We start from the raw sequence: 27,927 nt of genomic DNA, 5'->3' as shown, positions 1-27,927 counted from the left end.
AAACACTCCACAGTCCCCCAGCCCCCAAGATCTCCAGTCTGGGAAGCAAGTACTCAGTTTTAGAGGCTGGAAGGTGATGAGCCATGTAAAGCCAACCCAGGCTCCTGGAACAGAAGGAGAACAGCTGTCCCAGCTGGAGTGGAGTGCCCCAACATCTGGAAGGATACCCCAGTGTCTAGGCAGTGTGAGAGGGGTGCAGGGACATCCTTGGTCCATGCAAGTTTCACCTGGAGCTCTTGGGTCCCTGGAGGAAGGGACAAAGGAAGGGGAAAGGGGGGTTCCTTTTCCCCTTTGCTCTTCAATGATTCCTGAGTGTCGCCTAGGACAGAGACGCCTTCTGTCTGGCCCTGGGGATCCTTCATGGGAGGTTCAGGCCAGGTGGGCACTCAGTACACAGCCCCAGGGTTGGGCAGGGGCCCCGGGGAGGCATGGTGCAGGGTGGCTGGCTGAGGCGGCTGCTGCTGTAAGTGGGGTCCACTCAGGTTCTGTGCATGGTACCAGGAGTTGGTGGGGTCGTCCAGATAGCTGGGAGAGGCACTGTATGGGAGCGGCGGGGGCAGCTGACTGCGTGCAGGGGCCGGAGTGGAGTGGGAAGAGGTGTCCCAGAGGGCGGGTGACGGTGGTGAGTTGCAGGCCATGGAATCACTGTTGTTGGGGCTGTGCTCCAGGGGCACTTCCCCGTTCTTATAGAGCTTCTTGAATTTGGAGCGGCGGTTCTGAAACCAGATTTTCACCTGTGTTTGCGTGAGGCCCAGCTGCGCAGCCAGCTGGGCGCGCTCGGGCAGTGCCAGGTACTGTGCCTTCTGGCAAGCGCTGCAGGGCGGCCAGTTGGTAGCTGGAGTAGGTGGTGCGCGGCTTTCGGACCTTCTTGGGCTTCCCGTTCATCATGCGCACCTCGGCTTCCGGCTCCTCCTTCACCGAAACTGGGTCCTGGGCGGGCAGCAGCTGCTCCCGGTAGGCTCCGTACTGACGGTAGGAGGTTCCATAGGTATATTCTGACTTGGGCGAGTAAGCACCAGTGCCCGCAAGCCCGTTCAGATTGAACTGGTGGTGGTAGGTGTAGGGGTTCACTGTCTGGCCGTAGGGCTGGCCCGAGTAGTAGTCGTGCTGGGGAGCGCTGTAGTAGCCCAGGTCAGTGACGGAAGACTCCGGCAGGGTGGGTGAGTCCTTGGAGCCCGCATGGCAGCTAAGCGAGCTGGAGATATCGGTGAGGATGCTGCTGAGCTTGCGATCGAAGGAGCCACTTATCCTGGCGGGAGCCGCGCCGCCACCAGGCTGGCCTCGGCCGCGTGCTGGAGCGCGGGGAGGCGGAGGAGCCGAGAGAGGTGTCTGTGTGTCCGCAGGGCGGGAGGAGGGTCTGGCAGCCTTTCGGGGGAGGGGAGGCCGAGGGGCGCTTAGACAAGCCCCAGCCTTAGGACGGTCGCTGCACGCTTCTCCTCGCCTCCCAAGCCACAGTCAAAACAGCACCACTTCTTTATAACTTCATATGTTGGACTTCCATTTATTTTCTGGAACTTCTGGTTATCTCTGGTTTTGCGGTAGTTGTATTCCTTCTTAGTTGTGGAGGGAGACAGAGCGTGTCAGTCTAGGCCTCCATCTTGGCTGGAAGTCTACATTCTTGAGGATAGAATTTAAATGCTGGTTGGGTGTGCTATAGGTATGTAATTTTGGGTACAGGAGCTAGAGGAGAGGAAAATTACTGTGCTTAAGGAATTAGGAACTATAAAACAGAGATAATATCTTCAGGATATAAGATTGTATTGAGGGATGAATGAGAGAATTTGAAGTATCTGGTTACAGCTCTGAGCACATAGTGAGGGCTGAACCAACATTAAAATTTTTTACATTGCTATCATTTTGTTGTTGCTGTTATATAAGCCTTTCCTGAAAAAAATATGCTAATGATAGAAACAGAATTAAGAAGAAAATCAAAATAAAGGACTACAAATGATTTTTGGATGTGTTAGTTGTAATAGCAACTTAAACATAGAGTTAGGAATGAACACTAAAGAAACTAAGGTTAAAGAACAAAACATATGGCTTATAAACTTGGACAATGAAAAATAAAATAACATAGACTGAAGGTCAGGAAATGGAAGAAGTATGTATGCCAATTTGTTTTAGATTTGTCTCTAGAATATAGCATACAGTTGGCTTTGTGAACCAATCTGAAGTCGTTTTGTCTTAATATCTAAATTTGGCTCATTTACATTAATATGAGGTGTCTGCCTTTTTATTTTGTAATATTTTGTTTTATATGTTTTTGTTTTTAGCCTTAAAAATATTTTGTGATGTGTTTACTATGTTTTCTTTTTCACTGCAGTTTCATTGAGATAATTATAGATTCACATACACTTGTCAGGAAAAATACAGAGACATCTTGTGTACCCTTTACCCAGTTTCCCCCAATAGTAATGTTCGCAAAACTTTAGTACGTTATCACAACCTGTATGTTGTCATTGATACCATCACCAATATTATTCAAAATTTCCAAGTTGTTCACTTTGTTTTGAACATATGTTCTTTCAATAATTTGGAAATTTTATATTTTATTCTAGTTCTTAGCTTTGTAATTTTTTGTAACTTTTGAAAAATCAAGATATATTAACATATAACATTGTACTAGTTTTAGATGCATAACATAATGATTTTGTGTGTGTATATATATATATATATATATATATACATATATACATATATATAGCAAAACATTCAATAATTACCAGAATAGGTTTAGTTAACATCCATAACCACATAATTATATTTTATTTTTGTGATGAAAACTTTTAAGATCTACTCTTAACAATACAGTATTGTTAACTATAATCATCATGGTGTATAGTATATCTGCAGGACTTATTTATTTTATAACTGAAAGTTTTTACCTGTTGACCACCTTCAGCCATTTCACCCACCTGCTGCTATGCCCCTGCCTCTGTCAATCACCAATCTGTTTTCTTATATCTATGAGTTGAGTTTTTAAAAAAAGATTCCACATGTAAGGGAGATCATACAGTATTTGTTCTCTATCTGACTTACTTCGCTTAGCATAATCCCCTCAAGGTCCATCTATGTTGTCAGAAATGGCAGACTTTCTCCTTTTTTATGGCTAAGTAATATTCTTTGGCATATATATGTATTTTATCCATTCATTTTTTAAAATCCATTCATACATTGATGGACACTTAGATTGTTTCCATGTCTTGGCTATTATAAATAATGCTGCAACAAACATGGGGGTAGAGCTGTCTCTTCAAGATAGTAATTTCATTTGTTAAAAATGTATTCCCATAAATGGAATTGCCAGATTACATGGTGATTCTATTTTTAATTTTTGAGGAACTTTCATATTGTTTTCCATAGTGGCTGCACCAATTTATATTCCCACCAACAGTGTGCAAGGGTTTTCTTTTCTTCACATCCTTGTCAATACTTGTTATTTTTTGTCCTTTTGATATTTATGTAACTATCTTATTCTTTTATTTCTTTAGATAGAGTATATTGATTCCTTACTACGAGCAATAGTGAGATTAGAATATTTATATTTACTTCCCCTTTCCTCTACTCCCTTTCTCCCCCACTTAATTTTAATTTATAATCTTATTTTCTTAAACTTTGTACTGTAAAATATACTTCTCTCACTTATTTTTGTAGCTTTGTAGCCCAAGCTATTAGAGATGAAAAACACATTTATATCACAATGTTTTTATAACTTATCCTACCTTTGTGACCTCTTCCCATTTGAATTTCTGACAGTTATATAATTTATGGACCAGTTAAAATCTGTTCTTTAATCATAGTCACTACATGTGTTTTACCCTGGTCTTTAATAATATACAGCCCATGATTTCTGCCAGTTCTTTGTTGCAGCTTTTCCAGTCATCTCTTGGTAGGCCTAGGTTTATTCTCTAATAGAATCCTCCATTTTGAATGCATAGAAATTTTCAGAAAAAAATGTTTTATGTTAGAAGCTGTTTATCTGTTGCCTGTGTACTCCAAAAACAGCTTGGTTTGAAATAAAAGATTGTGCTTATTTTTCTTGAGGCTTATATGATTCTTTGTTCACAGTCTAACAGCATTTTAAAAGTTGAAGTGAAGTCATTAATTTTAATGACAATAAAATTATCATTCTCAAGGAAAGTGGGAGAAGTGATGAGGAAAGGAAGATTGAGAAAAACCAGAGAGGTTGCTGATAATATGAACAAAAAGTTATTAAAAAGAATAAGATGAAAATATTATGTATAAAAAACATAACAGTTGAGATAATAGAAGGGATAAATAGCAGGATGGATTCATCAAAAAATAAACTAATTTATGAGTCAAAGGATCATATTAAGAAATTCTTTCAACTTCCAGTCAAGATGGAGGCATAGACAGACACGCTGCATCTCCCTCCACAACTAAGAAGGAATACAACTACCTCAAAACTAGAAACAACCAGAAGATCAGAAAATCAAACAGCATGGAAGTCCAGCAAACAAAGATATAAAGGAGAAATACTCATCCAGACATGTAGGAAGGGCGGAGCTGGGGTGGAGAGGACGCAGTGTGGTGGCGGCAGCAGTAGCGGCAGTGGCAGGCTGGCAGAAAGCACAGTCACACGTTTTAAAAAGTAAGGAGGGACACCTGGAGAGTGTTTCCAGTACCTCACCAGACCTCACAGCTCACAGCTCTAGCACTGGGGAAAATCAAGCCTCATTGCTTCCAACTGTGCAGACTAGTGGGGGTTGGGATGGAAGCAGAAACTGCTGGTCTCAGCAGAGTCTGCTTGTTTGAAGGGACCCCACAGTCGTAGAACATCCGCAGACCCACCCATTCTGGGAACCACGGCGAGGAACGCCAGTTGGTGCAGAGGTGGGAGAGGTGCCTGGAAAAGGGGCGAGTGCTGGGTAGGCAGCATTGTTCCCTCATGGACCCCTCCCCAACATACAGTGCCACAACATGGTGAAACAGGTTGCCCTGTACTGACGAATCCCTAAGGCTCCGCCTCTTACAACATAACATGAGCTACAGCCCTACCTGGGATGCGGAGACAAACGAATACAAGAGCCTGTTAGAATGAGGGAATGGATCAAGGTTTCAGTGGGAGAACTAAGCGATGAGGAGATAGCCAACCTAACAGATGAGGAGACAGACAACCTAACAGATGCAGAAGTCAAAACACTGGTGATAAAGATGCTCACAGGCTTGACAGATAGGCTTGAGTACGGCAAACACATAAGAGAAGAAGTGAAAGCTATGCTGAGTGAAACAGGAAAATCCACACAAAACCAATGGTGAAGGGAAGGAAACGTGGGTTCAAATCAATGATTTGGAACATAAGGAAGAACAAAACAGTCAACCAGTGCAGAATGAGGAAGCAAGAATTGAAAAAAATGAGGAAAACTTTCCAAATTTTGTGAAGGAGATGGACGTACAGGTCTGCAAAGCACAGAGGGTCCCGGGCGATCTGGACCCAGAGGGGACCACACCAGGATGCATGATTGAGATGCCAAAGGTGAAAGATAAAGACAGAGTCCTGGGGACAGCAAGAGAGAGGTAGAGAGTTGCCTACAGGGTGGTGCCTATAGGACTATCAGTTGATTTCTCAGAGGACACTTCGCAGGCAGGAAGGGACTGGCAAGCAATATTCAATGTGATGAAAGGCAACCAGGATTACTCTATCCAGCAAAGCTATCACTTGGAATGGAAGGGCAGATGAAGTGCTTCCCAGACAAGATGAAGCTAAGGGAGTTCATCATCACCAAGCCATGATTATATGAAATGTCAAAGGGACTTACTTAAGAAAAAGGAGATCAAAACTATGAACACTAAAATGACAACAAGCTCACAACTATCAGCAACTAAATCTAAAAAATAAAAAGAAAATCCAAGTAAGCAAACCAGAATAGGAACAGAATCATAGGTCTGGGGATCATTTGGAGGTTATTAGCTGGGTGCGGGAAGGGGAGAAATGGGGATATAGTGCAGGGATTAAGAAGCATAATCAGTTGGTACAAAATAGACAGGGGTAAGTTAAGAATAATATAGGAAATGGTGAAACCAAAGAACTTATATGCACAACCCATGGATATGAACTAAGGGGGGTGGGACTGCTGGAGGGAAGGAGTGTACTGGGCAGAGGGGAGCAAAGGGGAAAAAAATTGGAACTACTGTAACAACATAATCAATAAAATATACTTGCAAAAAAGAAATTCTTTCAGACGGCAGCAGAAAATGTAACATATACAATACAAGCTAATACAAGCTAATACAAGCTATAAAGAATAGAAGTAGAAATGATAACACCCAGACAGCAGGAGTCTCAGAACAAGAGGAGAATTAAATTATTGGAAAGTTTGTTTGAAATAATAATGATTGTAATGTTCCCATAATTGAAGTCTTATTACATGTCAAACTGGATAACTAAGAAAAAAGTCATATTTATACCCTTTATAGTGAAATTTAAGAACATCAAAGAGAAAGAGAAAGTTCTAAAACCTTCCAGAAACATCAAAGACAAAGAATCTCCAGAATCAATAACCTGCAAAGGTACAAGAACAATATTGCATCATTTTTTAAAAACAGAAGGGAGTAATAATTTTAGAGTATTAAAGAAAAATAACTTCATTTACAATTTTTTATGCCTCTGTTATAATCTAAATGTGAGACTATATTAAAGATATCCACAGGCACAAAAGATCTTAGAAGGTTACCACATAAAGAACACTTTGGAAATGCTCTTCAAATAAGAAGAAAAATAAACCAAGAGGATGCTGCCAGATATATGGGACATGTAAGTGTGATTAAATAACTCAGCAAATGTCATCATTATCTCACACCTTAATGACCAAAGAAAAAGAAGAGAATAAGTATATCTATAACAATCTGGAACAAATTTTCTAGACAATATCAAATTTGTCATGGTTATAAGGGACATAAAAGTATATTAAATTTATTGCCTTTTTGAGGGTAATTTATTGATAAGTTGAATACATTAATAGAAGTAAACAAATGTAAGTGTCAAACAAAATAACATAACAAAAATAAAAGCATTAAATTTTATTTATCCAGTGGAAAACAGGAAGGAGAAAAGTGAAACAAAATGAAGTACAGCACATAGAAAATAGAAAATAAGTTCCAGACAATTCAATAAACATAAATGAGTAAAATTTATCAATTAAAATCTAGAAACTCTCAAATAAGATAAAAATAAGATAAAATATACAATAAAACAAGATCCAACAATATGCTCTGTACATGCAACACTCTGAAAGCAAAGTAAAATAATAGGCTGAAAATTAAAGACTAGAGAAAGATATGAACAAAAAGCAAGTCGGGTAGCAATCTTTCTATCTGATGAAATAGTGTCCTAAACAAAAATAATAAGAGAAAAAGAGGAAGTTATGTGCTGGGAAAACAAACCACAGAACAAGGACCTATAGATACCATGAGCATATATGTGGCAACACAGCCTCAAAATATATAAAATGACAATTGACGGAGTGCTGAAAAAGATGATGAATCATCATCAGAAACTTTAACTACAAATTGGTAAGTCAGCAAACAAAAAATAAGCCTGGATATAGAAAATCTGAATACCGTAAATAATACCCAGTTGCTAAATATATATTGAACTCTACACTAAATGGAGAATATATTCTTCTGTTTTTAGTATAATGTAATATTTATAAAAGTTTACCATATACTAGACAACAAAGGAAGCCTTAAAAAATTCCATAGTATCAGTGCCATACAGACTATTTTCTGTAAAGAACCAGATACTAAATATTTTGGTTTTGCAAGCCAGATGGTGTCTGTCTTAACTATTCAATCTACAGTGGTAGCACAAAAGCATCCATAGACAATACATAAATGAATAGAAGCGTTCCAGTAACTTTAGTTACAAAAAAGTGTGGCTGAACAAATTTGAAGCATGGACTGTAGTTTGTTGACTTCTAATATAGAGTAATATGGACATTTAAGAGTGTAATAATATAATTTGTGGTTTAGTAATCCCACCCTGCATATATATCACAAAGAAATTCTCTCACAGACCCATATAGGGGGCATATCTGGAGATTTCAATACTCTTTGCAAGGATTTGGGAGCAACCTAATGTTGATCTCTCGAGAATTGGATAAATAAAATGTAGTGGATAAGCCCTAGGGAGGACTGTAACACATAGAAGCAAGAGACTAGATGTGCTCAAGCATCATGAATACATATTAATATCCTTCAATATGTAATCTTTTGTGACTTGCTTTTTTTCACTTAGCATAATGTTTTCAAGGTTCGTTCATGTTATAGCATGTATCAATACTTCCCTTCCTTTTTTTATCAAGCAATATTCCAACATACAGATATACCAAATTTTGTTTACCCATTCATCAACTAATAGACATTTGGGCTTTTTCTACTTTTGGCTATCATGAATGTTATTGCTATAAATATGCATATACAGGTTTTTGTGTGCACATACATTCTCATATTTCTTGGGTAGAACCTACAAGTGCAGTTGCTGGCTTATCTTAGGGTTGATTGTACTTTCCCTATATGCTATAGATCAGTGATGAGGAGGTACTAAATGGACATATATCACTACAAGTTTTTGTATTTTATATGAATACATTTAAGGGTAACCTTCAACTATACACTTAAAATGAACATGTATATTTTACCATACTTAAAAAATTAAACATAGAGTTATCATATGACCCATTAATTCATGATAGCTAAGTGAAAAGAAACAAGTCAAAGAACATATATAATTTCATTTATATGATATGTTCAGAATAAGCAAATCCATAGAGACAGAAAGTGAATTAATGATTGCCAGAGGCTGGGGATGTAGGGAAATGACTCCTAAGTGGTTACTGGGTTTCTTTTGTGGGTGATGCAAATGTTCTCAAATTTGATAGTGTTGATGATTGTACAATTCCGTGAAAATACTAAAAATGACTGAATTTATATACTTTATTTTTTCCTTTTTTATTAAATTTATTGGAGTGACACTGGTTAAGAGGATCAAATAGTTTTCAAGTGTACATTTCTGTGATACATGAGGTGTATATTGCATTGTTGAATCTCTAAGGGCAAATTTAAAAGGGTGAATTGTAAGGCCTGTGAATTACGTCTCATAAAATAATTACTAAAAATCTGTGCATATGCATAGAAATGTATATAGAATCATGTTCACCAAATGTGTGCAATATTAGGTGATTTGTTGTTTTTATATATCACTAGGATTTAAAAATAAGGAACATTAATTCATTTTTATAAAAATAAGTAATGGTTTTCAAAGAAGTCCATCCAGATCATGTAGGTCTCAGAACTAAAGGAAAGAGAGTGGTTTTTCAGTGGTAAGGGGAGTAGATTTTGGAGAGAAAACTCTTGCTTTCATCGGCTGTCTGCTGTGCCTATGCTTGCTGAAGAAATGCAAACTTCATTAGCATGATTACAATTGGTACCATAACTTCATTTTTATGTTCTTTTAAGCTGAGTAATTTTCAGGTAAAACACTCCTCATGATGCAGTTTTACTGGACTCAAAGGGGAGCTGTTGGGACAGATAATTTACTAGCAGGAAAGCCACTTACAAAGGGGCAAGAACAGAAATACCTCCTTTCCATGGTGTACCTCAGATTTAATCATGAAAAGTGTGCCTGCAAACATTATCTCAGCAGGCCAATCCATAATTAGAGCTCTAATTTCCCTCCAGGCACTTTCTCCTGAATTGTCCAAAGGACCCAATAAGAGGTGCCCATAAAACCATGATAATGGTTTTAAACATTCTCAGTACCAGCACGACTACAGAGTTGATGTGTGGGAAGTGGGAAGTTGCATGGTGCTACAGGAGAAAAGCCACTGCATAACTGCTACGCTTGCATCCAAATTCCTCCCTCTTGGAAAGGTTAGCCAGGAAGACCCACAGATCCTTCATAAACCCTTTCTTCGAAGACACTTTCCTTTGGAGCACACATCCCAGAGAAAGTTTGCCTTGGTCATCAGTGTGTTGGCAGGAGGTTGAAGATAATCAGTAAAACCAAAAGTTTGGGAAACTTTCTCTGTTGCAAGAATGATAAAAGTTGGTAACCAATGACAGGTCAACAGTCAAGTGTCACCACTTGTTTCTGCACACCTCCAATATCTTGATTTCCTGCACCCTTTTCTTTGCCTACCACATCTTATCCTCCCAGTGTGCTTGTTATGGTAACCCATGCCAGCAATTCTTAAGCACACTGAATCTCAATCCATTGATTTTTTTCACTATCAATCAATACCTTCAATTACCTCACTTAAGTTCATACCCAGACCGAATATCTAAAACTCAGGGAAGTTATTTTTAGTTAATGCCTTATAATTCACCTACCTCCAAAACCAGTTTGAGATGGATTGAAATAGCAAAATACTTATGACTGAACCAAGTACAGATTTAGAAAAATAAATAAAAATGATATCAAATGTTAATCAAGAGAGAGTTAGCTGTGTAATTTGAACAGGAAACACCCTTTCTCACTTTCCTTTTTACTGTCAGAGAATAGAGGAAGGATAGATTTTGGCTAATAATTGTCTGAGAGTTAAGAGAAAGGGCAATCCTAAAGACAGTTCTTTGTGTTACCGAACAGTAGTTATTAAGAGGTAGGTAGCTTAATAATGTGCCCTGATCTTGCGCTCAGAACATTAGTGTTTGAAGGGAGTGAAGAAAGGTTGAGGGAGTAAGGTGAGCAAAAGGAGCTCACACTGTTCTATATAATTTCAGGTACTCTGTTCTTTGTGGCTAGGGATTATCATTAAATTTGTGTGGCACTAAGAAAAGTTTTTCTTCTGCAATATTAATTTAACTGTTCTGTCTCCAAGAAATTAGCATTTGGATGGAAGGAGATCTGAGTTGGGGTCATCAACACACAATAAAATGTACAGACATTGTATAATAGGATTGTACACCTGAAACCTATATAATTTTATTAACCAATGTCACCCCAATAAATTTAATTAAAAATAAATAAAACAAAAAAGAAATTAGCATTTGTTCTTGGGAAATATATGTGCTTGTGAGTATGTGTGTATTTGATCAGTAATTATTTATTGGGCATCAGAAAGTAAAAAGAAATAGCTACAACTCACTCCATGTAGTAGAAAGACTCTACCGTGGCTCTTATGATTTCTGCTGGCTTTACAATCTGGTCCCAGCTGTGATGCACCTCCACCAAATTCCCATTGAGGCTGCAATCTGACCCACGGTCCCTTATTCACTCCCTTTTCTCCTAATGAAATCAGCATTCCTCATATCATCACTTATTTTCTATTGATTTCCAATTGATTTCCAGTCATAGTGTTCAGTTTCATCTGGGCCCTCATACCTGCTCATTAAACAGGCTGTATATCAGAAGTTATGCTTTTTCTCATCTTTCCAGCAGTCAATCTAACCTCTTTGCCCTTTTCTCAAGTCCCTCTCCCCATTTACTTCCTCTCAACTAAGGACTTGTCTATTTCACTGTGAAAACTGAGGACATCAGGCAAGAACTCTCAACTTCTTTCCCAACCACCTACAAACTAAGCCCTCTCTTTACCTGTCCTCCTCCTTCCCTCCAGCCTCAGTGAAAATGGCTTCTCTCTCCATAAGGCTTAAAATTCCTCACACTTTCTTAGGAATTTGTTCACTGACAGTCTCCTGTCTTCCCTGTATCTTCATTGTCTTCTCTCTTACAGCACTCTTCCTTCAGTACTCACTCAAGCCAAATCCTCTCTGGTTACCATTCGATAACTCTCCATTATTCTATGGCCAGATTATTTGAAAGAGTGATCTACAAGAACTGTTGCCAGTTACTTCCCTCAGAAACCATGGCAACCATGCTTCTGTTCCACCACTCCAGTGATACTTTTCTCTCTGAGGTTACTGATGTTCTGCAGGATGCCAAATCCAATGGACCATTGCCTTTTCTTCCTATGCAACTTCTCACTTTATTCCTCCTTGAAATTCCCTTGTTACTTGGTTTCGATGGTACCACACTGTCCTGGCATTTCTCTTCCCTGTCTGATTCAGCCTAGCACCCCTAAAATCTCCCTCTTCACTCTGACCATGAGGAAAAGGGCTACCATTACAACCTAATGTGATCTGTTTTACCAATTTCTTAGGCCAATGATCCTCAAAGTTGTGGTCCTAGATCAGTTGCCTCAGCAATACCTGGGATTTATTAAAATGCAAATGATTGGGCGCCATTCCCTATCTACTGAATCAGAAATTCCAGGGATAGAGTTCAGCAAACTGCATTTTCACAAGTCCTTCATGTGCTTCTGATGCAAGCTCAAGTTTGAGAACCACTACTTTAGGCCTCTGATTTCTAGCCCTTCACTCCCGATATGTGGTTACATCTCTGAGGGTACTTCCCACTCGCATCTGGGAAAGCAATGATTGGATGCCCACCTCCGTTTTGGCTTTGCCATGATGCTAGATATTTGGGCACAACCTCGGACATTTTCTGGCATTTAATGGCCAGTGTCTTGAGTCTGGTTGATAGCCTGATGCATTCACCAAAACTGACATCTCGTAGTCAAGTATTCCAGACAGTCTTCGCTACCTACTAAGTGATTCCCTTGGATCAACCAAGGGAAGTGGGGGTCTGATAGTTTCAGGATCTTGTTCTGTACATCTCAGAGGTGGGCACACTTATCAAAAAAGAGGCCTTTATGTGGAGTGGAGCCTCCACTGTCAAAGACAACCAGAGGCTCCTGGAGGTTGTCAGATTCTGACATTTTCCACTCTCATCATCCCAATATTGGATTTCCATAAGAAAGTAACCTCGGGTACTGAAGATTCGAAGTACTTATTACACAAATCTCTATCCTGGACAGGTTTACAGGTTCACGCTCCTCCTTGGCCAAGTTGCTTAACCTATTTGAGTTTCAGTTTATTCACATGTAAAATAGGTATAAAGACACCTACTTCTTAGTGTTATGAGGATTACTTAATGTTGAGCATTTAGCATTGTGTCTGAAAAATAGTAGGCACTTCACATACAATATCTAGTAGAATTATTATTACTTAAAAAAATAAACCACCTACTCTGGTTTATGTCTGAAGATTTTGTAGCCGCATATTTTATAAATAGAAAAAAAAAGCCAAACACTGAGAAAATATGCAGAGAAAGAGAATAATTTAAAATCCAAGTTCCAGCAGGACACTGGGATGGGAATATTAGGTTCAGAGGGATCAGGTGGGAGAAACAAGATCATGCAACAGGAAAGCTCGAGCTGCAGCCATTTCAGATTTTTAGTTTAATGCTTTACTTAGCAGATTGATTTTTCCATTTTGCTTAATTTAGATACCATGGGGAGAATAAAAGATTACTGTGATAGAATCAGGGAATATATAAAATAATTAAATATTCTTTTATATATTAGCTCTGTATAGATTTTCTTTTTTAAAAACACTTTTTTTAAACACAAGTAGAACATGTTTATTGTAGCAAAATCAAAGAACTCAGAAGGGAAAAAAAACAAAACTCATAAAAACACCACTCAGAGACAACCATTATTAATATGTTTTGGAGTGAATTCTTCCAGTTAATTTATTTGAACACACACAAACACATCAAAAACACATACACATACCATACATTTTTAAAACAAATGTACTTGCACTGAATATACTATTCTGTAAACTGCTTTTTTCCACTTAGCAAGACTTTCTGAAAGTTTCTTGTAGATATGATTTTAAATGACAACAAAGTATTTAATTTTATGGATGTATCCCAACTTATTTAACCGATTACTATAATGGGTGAATCCAAAGACTTTATGAATAATGGAAAGATGAACATCGTTGTATACACATATTTGTCATTAATAAAATTGTAATTGAGATACAACATACATACAAAAATCCAGAAGTGCATAGCCCAGAAATAAATATATCCAGAAAAGAAATTGGTACAACTGTAACAACATAATCAATAAAATATACTTAAAAAAATACGCCCAGGAAACACCTCCCAGCTCAAGAAATAGAACAATGCCAGCATCCCAGAAGGCCCTTTATGTGCTTCCCCATAACTACCCTTTTCTTCTTCCCAGTTTTAACCACTATCCTGATATCTAGCACCATAGATTATTATTATTTCCTGTTTTTGCACTTTATATACATAGAATCCTACAATATGTATTATTTTGTGCATGGCTTCTTTCGCTCAGCATTGTAAGTATGAGATTGATTCATGTTGGTGTAGCATGTGTTTGTTCATAATCATTGTTGCATGCCATTTCATTGCATAACTGTACCCTAATTTTTTAATTGATCTTATTAATGGACATATGGGTTGTTTCCATTCTTGTCTATTAAGAAAAATATTGTTTGTGAATATTTTTATACATGACTTTTGGAGCACATATGTATACATTTCTGGAGTATAGAAATAAGAATAGAATTGCTGAATCATAGTATATTTTCACTTCAATTTGTATCAATTTATATGTGTGAAAGTTCTCACTGATATTCTCTTCAATACTATATTGTCAGTCATTTTAATTTTAGCCATGCTGGTGGGTGTGAGATATCTCATATTTTACATGTGGTTGAGCCCTTAATATGTTTATTGATAATTTGGATATTCTCTTTGGTGGGGTTCCTATTCAAGTCTCATGATCATTTTTCCTTAGGGTTGCTATATTTTTTATTCTAAGAGTTCTTTGTATAATATGAATAATCGCCCTTTGTCAGTTACATGTGTGTTATGGCCTGAACGTTTGTCCCTCCCCAGATTCATATGTTGAAATCCTGATTCTCCATCTGATGGCATTAGGAGGTAGGGACTGCAGGAGGTGATAAAGTATTGAGAATGGAGCCTTCATGATGGGATTAATACCCTTAAAAAAGAGACCTCAGAGAGCCTTCTGGCCAAGATGAAGGCCTAGAGAGACACACTGCATCTCCCTCCACAACTAAGAAGAAATGCAACTAGGTACCTCAAAACTAGAGACAACAAGAAGTTCCAGAAAATCGAACTGCATGAAAGTCCAACAAACAGAGATAAAAGGAGAAATACTCATCCAGACAGGTAGGAGGGGCGGAACTGGGGCAGAGAGGACACGGTGTGGTGGCAGCAACAACAGTGGCAGGCCAGTGGAAAGCACAGTCAAACATTTAAAAAAGTTGAGAGGGACACCTGAGGAGTGCTCCCAGCACCAGACAGGACTGCACAGCTCACAGTTTCAGCACTGGGGAAAATAAAGCCCTATTGCTTCTGTCTGTGCAAACCAGTGGCAGTTGGGGCAGAGAAAGAAACTGCCAGTCTCTCAGCAGAGTCTGCTTGTTTAAAGGGCCCCACGGTCCTAGAACATCTGCAAACCCATCATTCTGGGCAACAGCTAGAATGGCTCCAGTCCTATAGAGAAGTGAGAGAAGTGCCTGGAAAAGGGGAGAGTGCTGAGCAAGTGACATTGTTCCCTCTCCGACCCCTTCCCCACACACAGCGCCACAATGTGGTGAAACAGGTTGCTCTGTACTGATGAATACTTAAAGCTCTGCCCTTTACAATGTAACAGGTGTGACAACTCTACCTAAGACACAGAGACAAACACAGGAGCCTGTTAAGATGAGGAGACAGAAGTATGGCACAAAAGAGGGAATGTATCAAGTTTCCAGTGGGAGAACTAAGTGACAAAGAGGTAGCCAACCTAACAGCAAGGAGATAGCCAACCTAACAGATGCAGAGTTCAAAACACTGGTGATAAAGATGCTTACAGACTTGACAGATGTGCTTAAGTATGGCAGATGCATAAGGGAAAAAGTGAAGGCTATGCTAAATGAAATGAAGGAAAACTCACAGAAAACCAATGGTGAAGGAAAAGACACTGGGGTTCAAATAAATGATTTGGAACATAAGGAAGAAAAAACCTGTCAACCAGTACAGAATGAGGAAACAAGAATTGAAAAAAATAAGGAGAGACTTAGGAACCTCTGGGACAACTTTAAACGTGCCAACATCCAAATCATAGGGATGCCAGAAGGAGAAGAGGAAGAGCAAGTAATCAAAAGCTTATGTAAAAAAATAATAAAGGAAAACTTCCCAAATTTGGCGAAGGAAATAAACATACAAGTCTGGGAAGCACAGAGTCCCAAACAAGCTAGATCCAAAGAGGACCACACCAAGGCACACATTAATTAAAATGCCAAAGGTTCAAGATAAAGAGAGAATCTTAAAAGCAGCAAGAGAAAAGCAGAGAGTTACCTACAAAGGGGCACCTATAAAACTATCACCTGATTTATCAAAAGAAACTTTACAGGCAAGAAGGGATTGGCAAGAAGTATTCAATGTGATGAAAGGCAAGGACCTGCAACCAAGACTACTTTATCCAGCAAAGCTATCATTTAGAATGGAAGAGCAGATAAAGTGCTTCCCAGACAAGGTAATGCTAAAGGAGTTCATCATCACCAAGTCATTATTATATGAAATGCTAAAGGGACTAATTTAAGAAAAAGAAGATCAACACTATGAACATTAAAATGACAACAAACTCAGAACTATCAACAACTGAATCTAAAAAATAAAAACAAAAACAAACTAAGCAAAGAACCAGAACAGGAACAGAATCATAAGTATGGGATCATTTGGAGGGTTATCAGCTGGGAGGGGGAAGGATGAGAAACGGGGAAATGGTACAGGGACTAAGAAGCATAACTGGTTGGTACAAAATAGACAGGGGGAAGTTAAGAATAATATAAGAAATGATGAAGCCAAAGACCTTATATGCATGACCTATGGATATGAACTAAGCGGGGTGGGACTGTTGGAGGGGAAGGGGGTACTGGGCAGAGGGGAGCAAAGGGAAAAGAAATTGGGACTACTGTAACAACATAATCAATAAACTATACTTAAAAAAAAAGAGAGAGAGACCTCAGAGAGCTCTCTTTCCCCTTCTGCCATGGGAAGACACAGTGAGAAGATGCCTATCCGTGAACCAGAAAGTGAATTTTTACACTGAATCTCCAGAACTGTGAGAAATAAAGGTTTATCGTTTGAGCCACCCAGTCTATGACATTTTTGTTATTGAGGTCTGAACGAAGATAATGTGTTACAAATATCTTTGCCAGTATGTGGCTTATATACTATTGTACTTTTTATGGTGTCCTTTAGTGGATGACAGTCCCCAATCTTAATGGAGTCCAGTTTATTAATCTTTCTTAGCTAAGTGCTTTCTGTGTCCTGTTCAAGAAAATTTTACCCAGTCCCCAAGGTCATGAAGATATTCTCCCATGCTCTTTTCTAAATCTTTGTTTTACCTTTTGTATTTAGATCTGCAATCCACCTGGAAATGATTCTTGGGTATGGTAGAAGGTGGAGTAAAGTTTCTTTTAGGGGTTAGTTAAATTCAATTGACAATATCATGTACTGAAAAGACTATCTTTTTTCCTATTGCTCTGCAATGCTACCTTTGTGATTAATTCAGTATCCACATATGTATAGCGCTGTTTCTGGGCTTTATTCTTCTCCATTGGTTTATTCTATCTTTTCACCCAGATCACACTGTCTCAATTACTATAGTTTTATAATAAATGTTTATACCTGATTGTGTAGGTCCTCCTACTTTGTGTTCTTTTTTCAGCAAGTGTTGATAAGACTGTAGCAAGAGGAATGTTAGTGAGAATGTAAATTGGTACACGCACTTTGGAAAAAGCAGTTTGTCAGTCCATGCTGAAGATTCATATATGCTATGACCCAGCAATTCCACTTCTATGTATATACCCAACAGAAATGTGTGCATATGTTCACCAAGAAGCAGGTCCAAGAATATTTTAGCAACATTATTTATGAGGACCAAAATCTGGAAATAACTCAAATATCCATCAACAGTAGAATGGATGAATGCATGTGGTATAGTCATCTACACAGCCACACAAATGAACAGATCCAGTGTGAGTGGCTGTGTTCTTTTACAACTACAGCTCCTCCAGAGCTCCAGCTCTTGCTGGGTTCCTGTAACACGTTTCTTCCTCTTGTTCTTCAGGCTTGGGGAGAAGGGGGATGAAATAGCTTTTCATTATTGTGAGTCTGTGAGTACAGTAATCCTGCCCACACCTCTGCATATAGTTTTTCCATTAAATCCCTTCATTAAGTCATATAGAGTGAATTCTTTTTCATGCCAGACTCTGAATGATACACACACACACACACACACACACATTTTTCATATGAATGCATAAGTGTGCCCAGTCATATATAAATTGTTAAATGTTTTATACAATTAAATCATTCTAATACAATTCCTCTTTCTTTTTATTTAAATTATCAGGCTCTAGAACTCATAGGGACTTTAAAAACTGACCTTTCCAATCCCAGTTTTGGGTAAGTAAACTGTCTTGCCATGTAACATATTGGTCACTGTGGTCCAGAGAGGTTGAAATTCTTGCTCCAAGTCACACAGCTGTATTGGTGGCTGAGTGAAGGCTAGAACCCAACTTCCTGATACCGAGCACAATGAGATGCCATTCCTCGTATACACTGGTTTTCGAAGTTGGCTTCAATTTGGAATCACCAGGGAGTTTCAAAGAATACTGATGCCTGGGTCTCACCTCCAGAGAAGTTGATATAATTGGTCTGGAGTGCAACTAAAGTTTTGGAAATTTTTAATAATATTTTTTTATTATAAAATAAAACACCATTGTAAAATACCACAAATAATACATATGGCTTACTGAATTGTTTTAAGCTTAGCACCATCCAGATTTAAAAAAAAATAGAACTCTGCCAGCCGGTCCAGAAGCCCCTTCAATGTACCCCATCCCATTTACACATGCGTTCTTCCCATACATAACCACCAACCTCACTTTAACAGGGACCACTTTCTTAAATTTAAAAAAGAAGTAGTTTTTTTTTTATCACCTCAGTGTTTATTCTTGGACATTATAGTTTACTTTTTCCCATTAAAAATATGTCATGTAAATATATTTTAATCTGTAGAATCCTCTTCCATCCTTTCTTTACTTACAGGACTTTTGACCTGTACAACTTCCCAAAGTCTGGATTTTGTTATTTGAATCCTCTTGGTACTCTTCAGTGTGTTCCTCTCTCCCCTGATGGATCAGATAGAGCTTGGATCTCTTTGGCAAAACTGTAAGTACTATATGGCAAGACTATAAGAGGCACACATTGTGTGGTTGTCATTTTTCATCTTAACAGATGCACAATGTCTATATCTATTATTCCCTGGGGGTGTTGCCAAACTTTGATATTCTTTTACTATCAATTGTTTCGTTTGTTGTTGGAATACTTTTATAAAAACACATTTCCCTCATCCACTGTTGTGTTATATGGTAGTAAAGTTTATATAGAAAAGCAGGGCAAGTGTTATATTTATTCCTTTTTTTTTTTTTTACCAATTTCAAGGTAATAAATTGGTTCCCTAGCAACCTCTAAAGGTGACTAATTCTTATTTTTAAAAGTGTCATTTTAAACTTTTAGATTTAGACATATTTTATGAGTTTTAAACCATTGCGAAAAAATTTATCATTATTGAAGCACAAAAAGCTTTAAGACCAGCGAGAACCTCAGGGTTGGCTTCTGAGTGCTTTTGACATAATCCCAGTAGTCTCGAGTAGCTGTCTTGCAATCTGCTATTATAAGATGCTCCACACTTGGCATCAGCCATTTCTTCAGAAGTTCTCAGTTCTTGGTGCTAAGGGATGCCCATTGCTAAATAATTGCTCATTGTCTTTAGGCTTTTCCAGTGGAAACATAATTCATGACTTCATATTAATATTTATAATTCCAATTAAAGACTATGGAACATTTACTTAACCTTTTCTCTATTTTGACTGCCTTCTAAATTTGATTGTGGTGAAGGATGCACAACTCTGAAACTATTCTAAAAGCCATTGAATTGTACACTTTAAATGGGTGACCTATATGGCCTTTGAATTATATCTCAATAAAACTGTTTTTAAAAATTAAAAATAAAGTAGTTGTACCACTTTTACATTATTGGAGTACATATCCATTACATATACCACTCTATCTCTTAGCTCTCACTTATTCATGGTTTTATAGGTAATTATATACTGAATGCCTAACACCTATTCTTGTATCAGTGTCTCTCTAGTTATTTGGTGATCTGAAGCTTTTTCTCTGATAGATTTTTTCCAGAAAGGGCTCATGAGAATTATATTCTGTGACTTTGTTTCCCAACATCCTCTGAAGGTCACCAGTTTCTGCTGGTAATAGTTTGTGTACTTTATACCTGAAAGTTAATTTTGAGAGACATAAAATCTTTGTTTCATGCTTTCTTTCCTTGAGTATCTTATATAACTTTCTTCTTTTTTTCTTTTTTTCAATGAAGAATTGTTAAAAGTTCTGATGATATCTATACTTTTTCTTAAAAATCACATGCTGTGTATTAGATATATAGAGACATTTTCTGTTTCTTTAAAGACCAACGATTTAAAAAAAATTTTTTTTTATTTATTTGTTTTTAGAGAGAGGGAAAGGGAGGGAGACAGAGGGGGAGAGAAACATCAATGATCCCCAAATGGGGACTTGGCCCACAATCCAGGCATGTGCCTGAATGGGACTTGAACCAGCGACCCTTTGGTTCACAGGGTGGCACTCAGTCCACTGAGCCACACCAGCCAGGGCAAGATGAATGATTTTAATAGAATATGGGTGGTATTGGTTGTTTTGGCTCAATAGTCTCAGTTATGTGGTATAAACTTTCAAGATCCAGTTTCAAATTTTTTTCATTTTCAGGAAGATTTTTCATGTTGTTTGTTTTGTTTCATTTTTAAACTTATAGAATATAGCATTTGTTCCATGCCCCTGATTTGGTTTTCTCCTTTAGAAATTTTTACTATCTGTATGTTTGATGTCTTTTCTCTTTGTCTCTCTTCATTTCTTTTTGGTTGAAAAACTTTCCTCTTTTTCACTTTCTATTTCTCTTCAGGTTTGATCTGTTGCATTTACTTGCTCCTGTACTCCTTCTAGTTTAGCCTTTATTTATGAAATTATTTCTTCTTTTTGATTCTTATTCTCTGTTAATTTATGAGTTTTTCAAATTCTGCTTTATGTGTTCTTTTTGTGTGTGTTTTAAAAATTACATTAATTTTGAAATAGTACATCACAATTTTTATCTGTTTTGTGGACACATCTTTTTAGCATGCTTTCATTGTCTTTTGGGATGTTATTCTTTTTATTTTATTTTTCTTGTAATAATTTTTTGTGGGATTTGACATGGATATTATTCAGTGTCTTAGTTTTGTGTGAAATTAGAATTTTAAGACTTAGAAATAAGGTGGAGTTCAGGGAAGCTTTCGAATTTCATAGAGCTCCCTCTTCTGTTATTTTTGTGTAATGTTCAGAAAATATGGTGGCTTGCTTTCTGGGGTTTTCCAGCACTGTTCTCGTTTCCATTTAGGTCTAGCCTTTCTATTTCTATGCAATATTTGAGACATAGTTACACGAAAGAAATTTTATTATTTAACTTGGAATCCTGCATTTTTATTTGTTAAATCTGACAACCCTTGCTGTAAATGTTTTCCATGTGCTTTGGTTTTGCTCTCTACTTGTTCTGCTGCTGTTATGTGGAGATTTGTAGAGATTGAAAAACTATGCTGATGCTGCCACCACCACCTTCCCAGAACCCTTCATGTGATTTTCAAATGTAGTCTTCTTTCTTTCCTTCTTCCTCCTCGATACAGTCCTCCCTCCCCTCACACATACTCGTACATCACCCCATATCTCCTAAGATAACCCAAGTCCTAATGTTAGCATATCTTTTTCTATAGTTTTTATGTTTATATAATACACATATATGAATTATATGTATATGGTTTTCTTTTCATTTTTTAAACAAAAACAAGATTATATATACATTTTTGTTCACCTTGCTTTTCTCAGTCAGCAACAACCAGAGGTATTTCTCCAAATCACCTCATAGAACTCTGTTTCTTTCTTGTTAATAATAGCAGAGGTGTGCATGGATTGTAATTAACTCAACCATGGTCTTAGTGTTGGGCCTTTGCTTTGTTTATGGATTTTTGCTGCTACACAGGCATCTGTGATAGACACCATTACATAGGTCTTTACATGTTCATGCCTTTGTTTCCATGAGATGGACACTCACGTATATTTACTGGACAAAAAGTGTTTCTGATTGTTGCAGAAATAAAGATTAAGTCATTGAATATCCATTTCATCCCATGCTAGCATTGTTTCTCATTGAAGTGAGGACTGAAAACTAAAAATCCCAGACTCTGGTTACTTCATTCAGGTAAATACACCTGTGCTGCATTAGATGCTATAAGTAAGCTACATGAGAAGCGGTCATACGTGACATGTGGTGGAAGCATTTGATTCCTCTGGGGAAAGCTGTGTTGAAATTCCTTCCTACTGTCTTATTTCCAGCCTCACACATGTCTACAACGGGTAGTGGTAGCCGTGAGGTTTCCAGTGGATTTTCCATGATGAGGATGGGTATCTCCTGGATGCATTATCACCCAAAATTTCTTGGAAATTCTTAAGACAATATTCTATGATAAATTGAAAAATGCTAGAATATATTATGTTGACTAAAACAAATAATGCTGACTCATACCAACTGTGATTGAAACCAGAAAAATTGGTGTTTGTGCTTCTTGTTACTACCAGAACCAGTAAGTAGAGACAAGGATTGAATCTTTATGGGCGCTTCATTCAGAAGCCAGTGACCTGAGAAGATGGCAGATTATGTGCCCTAAAAAAATGACTGTCTTAACATCTCATCTCAAGCTGACCTTTTTATAAGGAGAATAGGGTAGGTAAGGGGTTTTGAAAAAAAGATTAATCAGATAAGATTTTCAGTCCAGTGGTGATTTTCCTAGTACTTCTTTATCTGTTAATGAAGAATCCTTTATCTGTGCCCTGGCTAGTGTGGCTTAGTTGGTTGAGTGTCCTCCCACAAAGTGAAAGGTCAACACTTTGGTTCTTGGTCAGGGCACATGGAATTGCAGGTCAGATTCCCAGTTGGGGCACCTGCAAGAGGCAGCCAATGGATGTTTCTCTCACACACTGATATTTCTCTCTCTCTCTCTCTCTCTCTCTCTCTCTCTCTCTCTCTTTCTCCTTCCCTTCCCCCTCTCTAAAAATAAATAAATAAAACCTAAAAAAAAAAAAAAAGAATTCTTAATCTACGTCACAGACATTCCCTCCCTGGAACACAATAGCTCAGATACTATCTCAATCACTTGCAGACTCCCTGGGACACCAAGGTTGATTTGCGTGTCAGCCTCCTGGAATCACATCAGTTATATATTCCAATTCCTGGAATATCAGCTTTCCACGTGCATTAATCACTTAAGCTTACCAACTATAAATACAGCTAAACTCTTTAACTCTTGAGTTCCCCTATCATTCCCCACTGTTAGTTTTTAATCATCTCATTTCTATGAGATTAGTTTCATATGGAAGTAATCATTTTGCTGTTGAATAAACAATTCTTTCACATATTAGAAGCCATCTGGCACGCAATTTGACATGACTAAAGGCATAAAATACATTAGTGGTGGTGTTGCGATTCATCTCCACATCTGCTGAAAGCATAAAGCAGTTTTTAGTACAATTGACAGAAGTTGCACACTCTCCAGCTGGGGATACATTAACAATTTTTTAAAAAGATTTTATTTATTTATTTTTAGAGGGAGGAGAAGAGAATAAGAATGGAGGAACGCAACCCAGGCATATGCCCTGACTGGAAATTGAACCAGTGACCCTTTGGTTTGCAGCTCAATCCAGTGAGCCACACTATCCAGGGTTAGGTTAGTGATTTTTAAAGAAAACCTTCCCCTGTCCTTTAGAGTTACCATAGGACCCCAATTATAAACATTGGATATCTCAAGGTCCAATCCGCTTTTCTTCTAACTGGCTTTCTGAAGATTCTGACTTCCAAGTCTTGAGTAGCATCTTATCTCCAGGCTCAAAGGAATGTAGTGAACTTGTGGTGCAGAGATCTCTAATACAAGCAAGGTCATTAATTACAGCTAAGGTCTGACTTAGATGGTGTATAGTTCTTTACCTTCACTTCTTGATCTATGTACATGTTTCCCACCCCATTCATAGCCTGAAATGGTCTTCCATGAACAATTTCATAAGGGCTCAATTGAATCTCATTTCAAGGAGCCACCCCTATCCAGAGCAGGGCAATAGGTAAAACTTGATTTCAATGAAGGTGAGTTTCTTGACACCATTTGGCTATATTTTCTTCAAGGTGTGATTCATTGTTTCTATTTTCCCCCTGAGGTCTTCACACTGTGTGGAGTCTCTACCTGATCCCTAAAAATTTATTGTACTAACTTTCTGTGTAACTTCTGAAAAACAAAAACAAAAACAAAACAAACAAACAAAAGAAAAACGCAGGGTCATTATCACTCTAGATGTTGTTGCCAGGTAGGCCAGAGTAAGGAATTATTTCCTTCAGTGAGGCTTTTGCTACCTCCAAGGATTTCTCAATTCTAGTAGGATAGGCTTCTACCCATCCTGAAAAGGACTCAATAAAGTCTAACAAACATTTCCATCCTCAGACCCTCAGTGTCTTGGCCAAGTCTATTTGCCAGTCCTGGAACAGCTTAACCCAAGGTTCCTGGTTCTGATTCTCAATTTCTTCATAAGGATCTGCTGAGCATGCTCTGGATGGACCTGTAGGTGGAGCTGCTGTTCTGGAGAGAAAGTGATCTGAGCATGGATTTTCAAAAAGTCCCTTCCCAGAAGAGGGAAACCATTCTCTCTCACAGCACATTCTAATGGCTTCAGAAAAATTGACTTCCAGAAATTCCAGTTCCAGTTCAGTTAGAGGTCTATGGCCATGGAATATATTGCTCTGGTGTTAATCAAAAGGGTCTATATCTGTACCCCCACTGTTAGTTTTACCCAAGTTCTCAGACTCTGACATCCTTTTCCTTTACTTGGGGCACTCATTTCTCCAGTGGCTTTTTCTCTTGGGAACAACACAGATCCCTGTTGAACACCCAACTGTCCTCCTTCTGAGGGTGAAAAGCACGTCTTACTGACCTTTGACTTGTAATCACCATGTGTTGGGATGCACATCCAAAGTGACTTTTCATTTTAGGCACACTAATGTTCATTCCAGACAGCTTCTTATCACACTCCTATGAATGATCACATATCTATTTGGAATTAACATGCAATATTCAGATTTTAAACCCAAAATACCAACTTTTAGATTTAACTTCTTAGGTTGGTTAATAGTTATAAGGCTTTACGACACCTTTGAGCCAAAAGACATATTGTGTTGTGCTTCATAATAATATTGCAGTGATACTGGGTGCTAACGAACATTGAATATGTGTGCTGTGTTAGGCACATATTATGTTCTTCCATTTAATCCATGGCCCGCTCCTGCTCCGGCTCTGACTCAATACTGAAGGTGGTTTCAGGCCACCAGGGAATGAGCACAGCACAGAAGGCACAAAGTAACCACAGGCTTTCTACCAGTCCAGTTGAAAATAAACTTCTTCATTATGAGAGTTCATGCAAATGAACAAAATTTAAATGAAGCCCTGCTGAATGACTCAATGGGGATGCAATGCAAGATTTCAAAATGAGTCTTGCAGAGAGAAACAGAAGAGCCATGGGCGGTAACAGTCATTTTCTGCCAGAATTTTCTCATCACAGCATATCACTTCTCTTTTTCTGCTTTGTCAATCAGTAAAATGAGAGCCTCAAGATAATAAGGCCCATGGCCCAGACATCATGACTAAAAACTAAAGCTCAGAATCAGCTTCAACAGAACTAAGCTCTCGCTGAGGAGAGGGTGAAAAAAGTGGCTTAACCTCTCTTCAGTAAAATGAGTTGCTGAATGTCATTCTCTTTAGACCCCTAAGTGTCTGGCCTTCTACCCACCTGCCTGACCCAAACCTGCACAGGCAGGTGATTAGTGGCAGGCAAAAGAAGACATGTAGTTGGGCTTCTGAGGACCAGTGCTTTTGGAGAGTAGTTAACCTACTCTCCCCAAAGCTGACTCTCTGTCCTCCTAAGCTCCAGAAAGTAAACCATTTGCAAGATTTCTCTTCTTAACTGCTTGTAGTAGAAGAAAGAACAATGAATCAAGAGTTGACAAATCCCAGGTCTCAACTAGCTGTGTGATCTTGGCCTAAGTAGTTAACCTCCCTGGAGCGTTTCCTCAACTACAAAATGAGAGAATTGGACCAGGTTGTCTCTAAGGTCCGTTCCAACTCTGAAACTTGAAGTAAAACAAGTCACATGGAATAAAGGAATTCTCAAACTTTGAACTCAGAAGTGGCCTAGGATTCAAACTAATGGTCCCTTGGGTGGAGATGGTTTCCTAGAACTATTATGGATAAGCACTTAATTTTCATACTAGATATACATTTCATACAAGAATTACCTAGTCCCTTATTTAGAATGTGATGCCAACTTCTGCTTCAGTTACAATGTTGATTTCAGTATAAAATTTCACAAAAACCACATTTCTTCTAATGACTGATTTCTGCTCTGCTTGTAGCTAAGAGATAATGAATATATGGTCTCTCCTTCAGCCTGCGGTTTTATTAAATTGATAAGCAGAAAATAAGAGCTCAGCAAATGTATTGGAATAAATAATATGAGCAAGTGACATTGTCTAATCCATTTATTTCCTACTGTTTATATAAGCTCCACATGAAATTGACCAAGCCCATAGTTATTACATCTCATTATGCAGTCCAGGTACTGTACTAGATTCTGGAGGTTCAGAAATGAAGAGATTGCAATCTAGTTTGAAAAGGAAGAAAATAGAGTAAATGGTGAAAGGTAACTCAGTCATCTATAATCAGCTTTACTTTAAATTGCTGTAATAAATTTGGTTGTTTTGTCGATGTAAGAAACATTTGAACCTGTAGAGAATTTTCCAAACTGACGACAATTGCCAGGAAGCAAAATCTCAACGGACTGAGAGATGCTCTGGAGAGTGGCACTTTAGCACCTTATTTTGTACATTACAGTCAAAAGAGGAGGGGTAAGGGGATTATAAGAAATCCGTTGGTGATAGATTAGGGAGATGGGAGAAAGCAAAGTGGGGAAACCTCTGGGAGTGTATAAAAAGTAAAATGATAGACACATTTTTACACAGGTGGGTACAGTATAGTTAATAGTCAACAATTAATATGATAGCAATACCAATGAGGGGATTTGGGGGTCCATCCCCCGCCCCCCACCACTGCAATGCCTGTGCTTTGAGGGGTCTGGAAAAAGGAAATTTGACATTCCAAAGGTATGTTATCATAGATGCAAAAAAGACAACAGACAGGCTCAGTTAAGGTAAAGACTGACCTTTGTTAGGGAAAAATACTGCCCTAGGACATGACTACCTACTGTGAACTGCTTTTAGTTAGAGTTTTAATTTCAGACCATCCTATATGGTTACTTTAGTTCTCTGAGTTTGTGAGGCTGCCATGCCGGCCTCCCCTGAGCCTTTCAGGTTTTGCATGTGGCCCCTTTTCTTCCAGGTAATGGAATTTTCACACTTTTCTAGCAGGGCAGGGAGGAACAAACACCCATGCACAGCATTATACCTATACATGGTTGGTGGGACACTGAATGTATTTAAAGAGATCATTTCTATGGGCATCTCTAGAGAAGCACCACAGAAGTCAGTATCTTGTAGGATGTATCATTTTGCATTCCCAGTAGCAATGTATGAGAGTTGCAGTCTCTCCAATTCTTGCTAATGTATAGAGTTGCTAATATTTTTTATCTTATACATTTCAGCTGGTGGGAATTGACATCCCATGGTTTTATTTTGCATTTTCCTAATATCTAATGACGTTGAGAAACTTTTCATAGACTAATTAGCCGTTATGTATTTTCTTTTGTGTCTTTTTAAGTGTTTTGCCATATTTTATTGGGTTGTTTGTCATATTGTTCATCTATAGAAATTTTTAATATATTTTGTATGGAAGTCCTTGTCG

At 38.1% G+C, this 27,927-nt stretch overlaps 1 pseudogene; it reads right to left on the bottom strand.

Moving 5' to 3' along the window:
• Positions 1-386: 386 nt before the first annotated feature.
• LOC150006115 (homeobox protein DLX-3 pseudogene) overlaps positions 387-27,927 on the bottom strand; it is a 33,694-nt pseudogene continuing 6,153 nt past the window's right edge.

Source organism: Furipterus horrens, unplaced genomic scaffold (genome assembly GCF_987537825.1).
Source record: "Furipterus horrens unplaced genomic scaffold, mFurHor1.1.pri manual_scaffold_6, whole genome shotgun sequence".
NCBI lineage: Eukaryota > Metazoa > Chordata > Mammalia > Chiroptera > Furipteridae > Furipterus > Furipterus horrens.
This window is presented reverse-complemented; position numbering and strand designations above follow the sequence as displayed.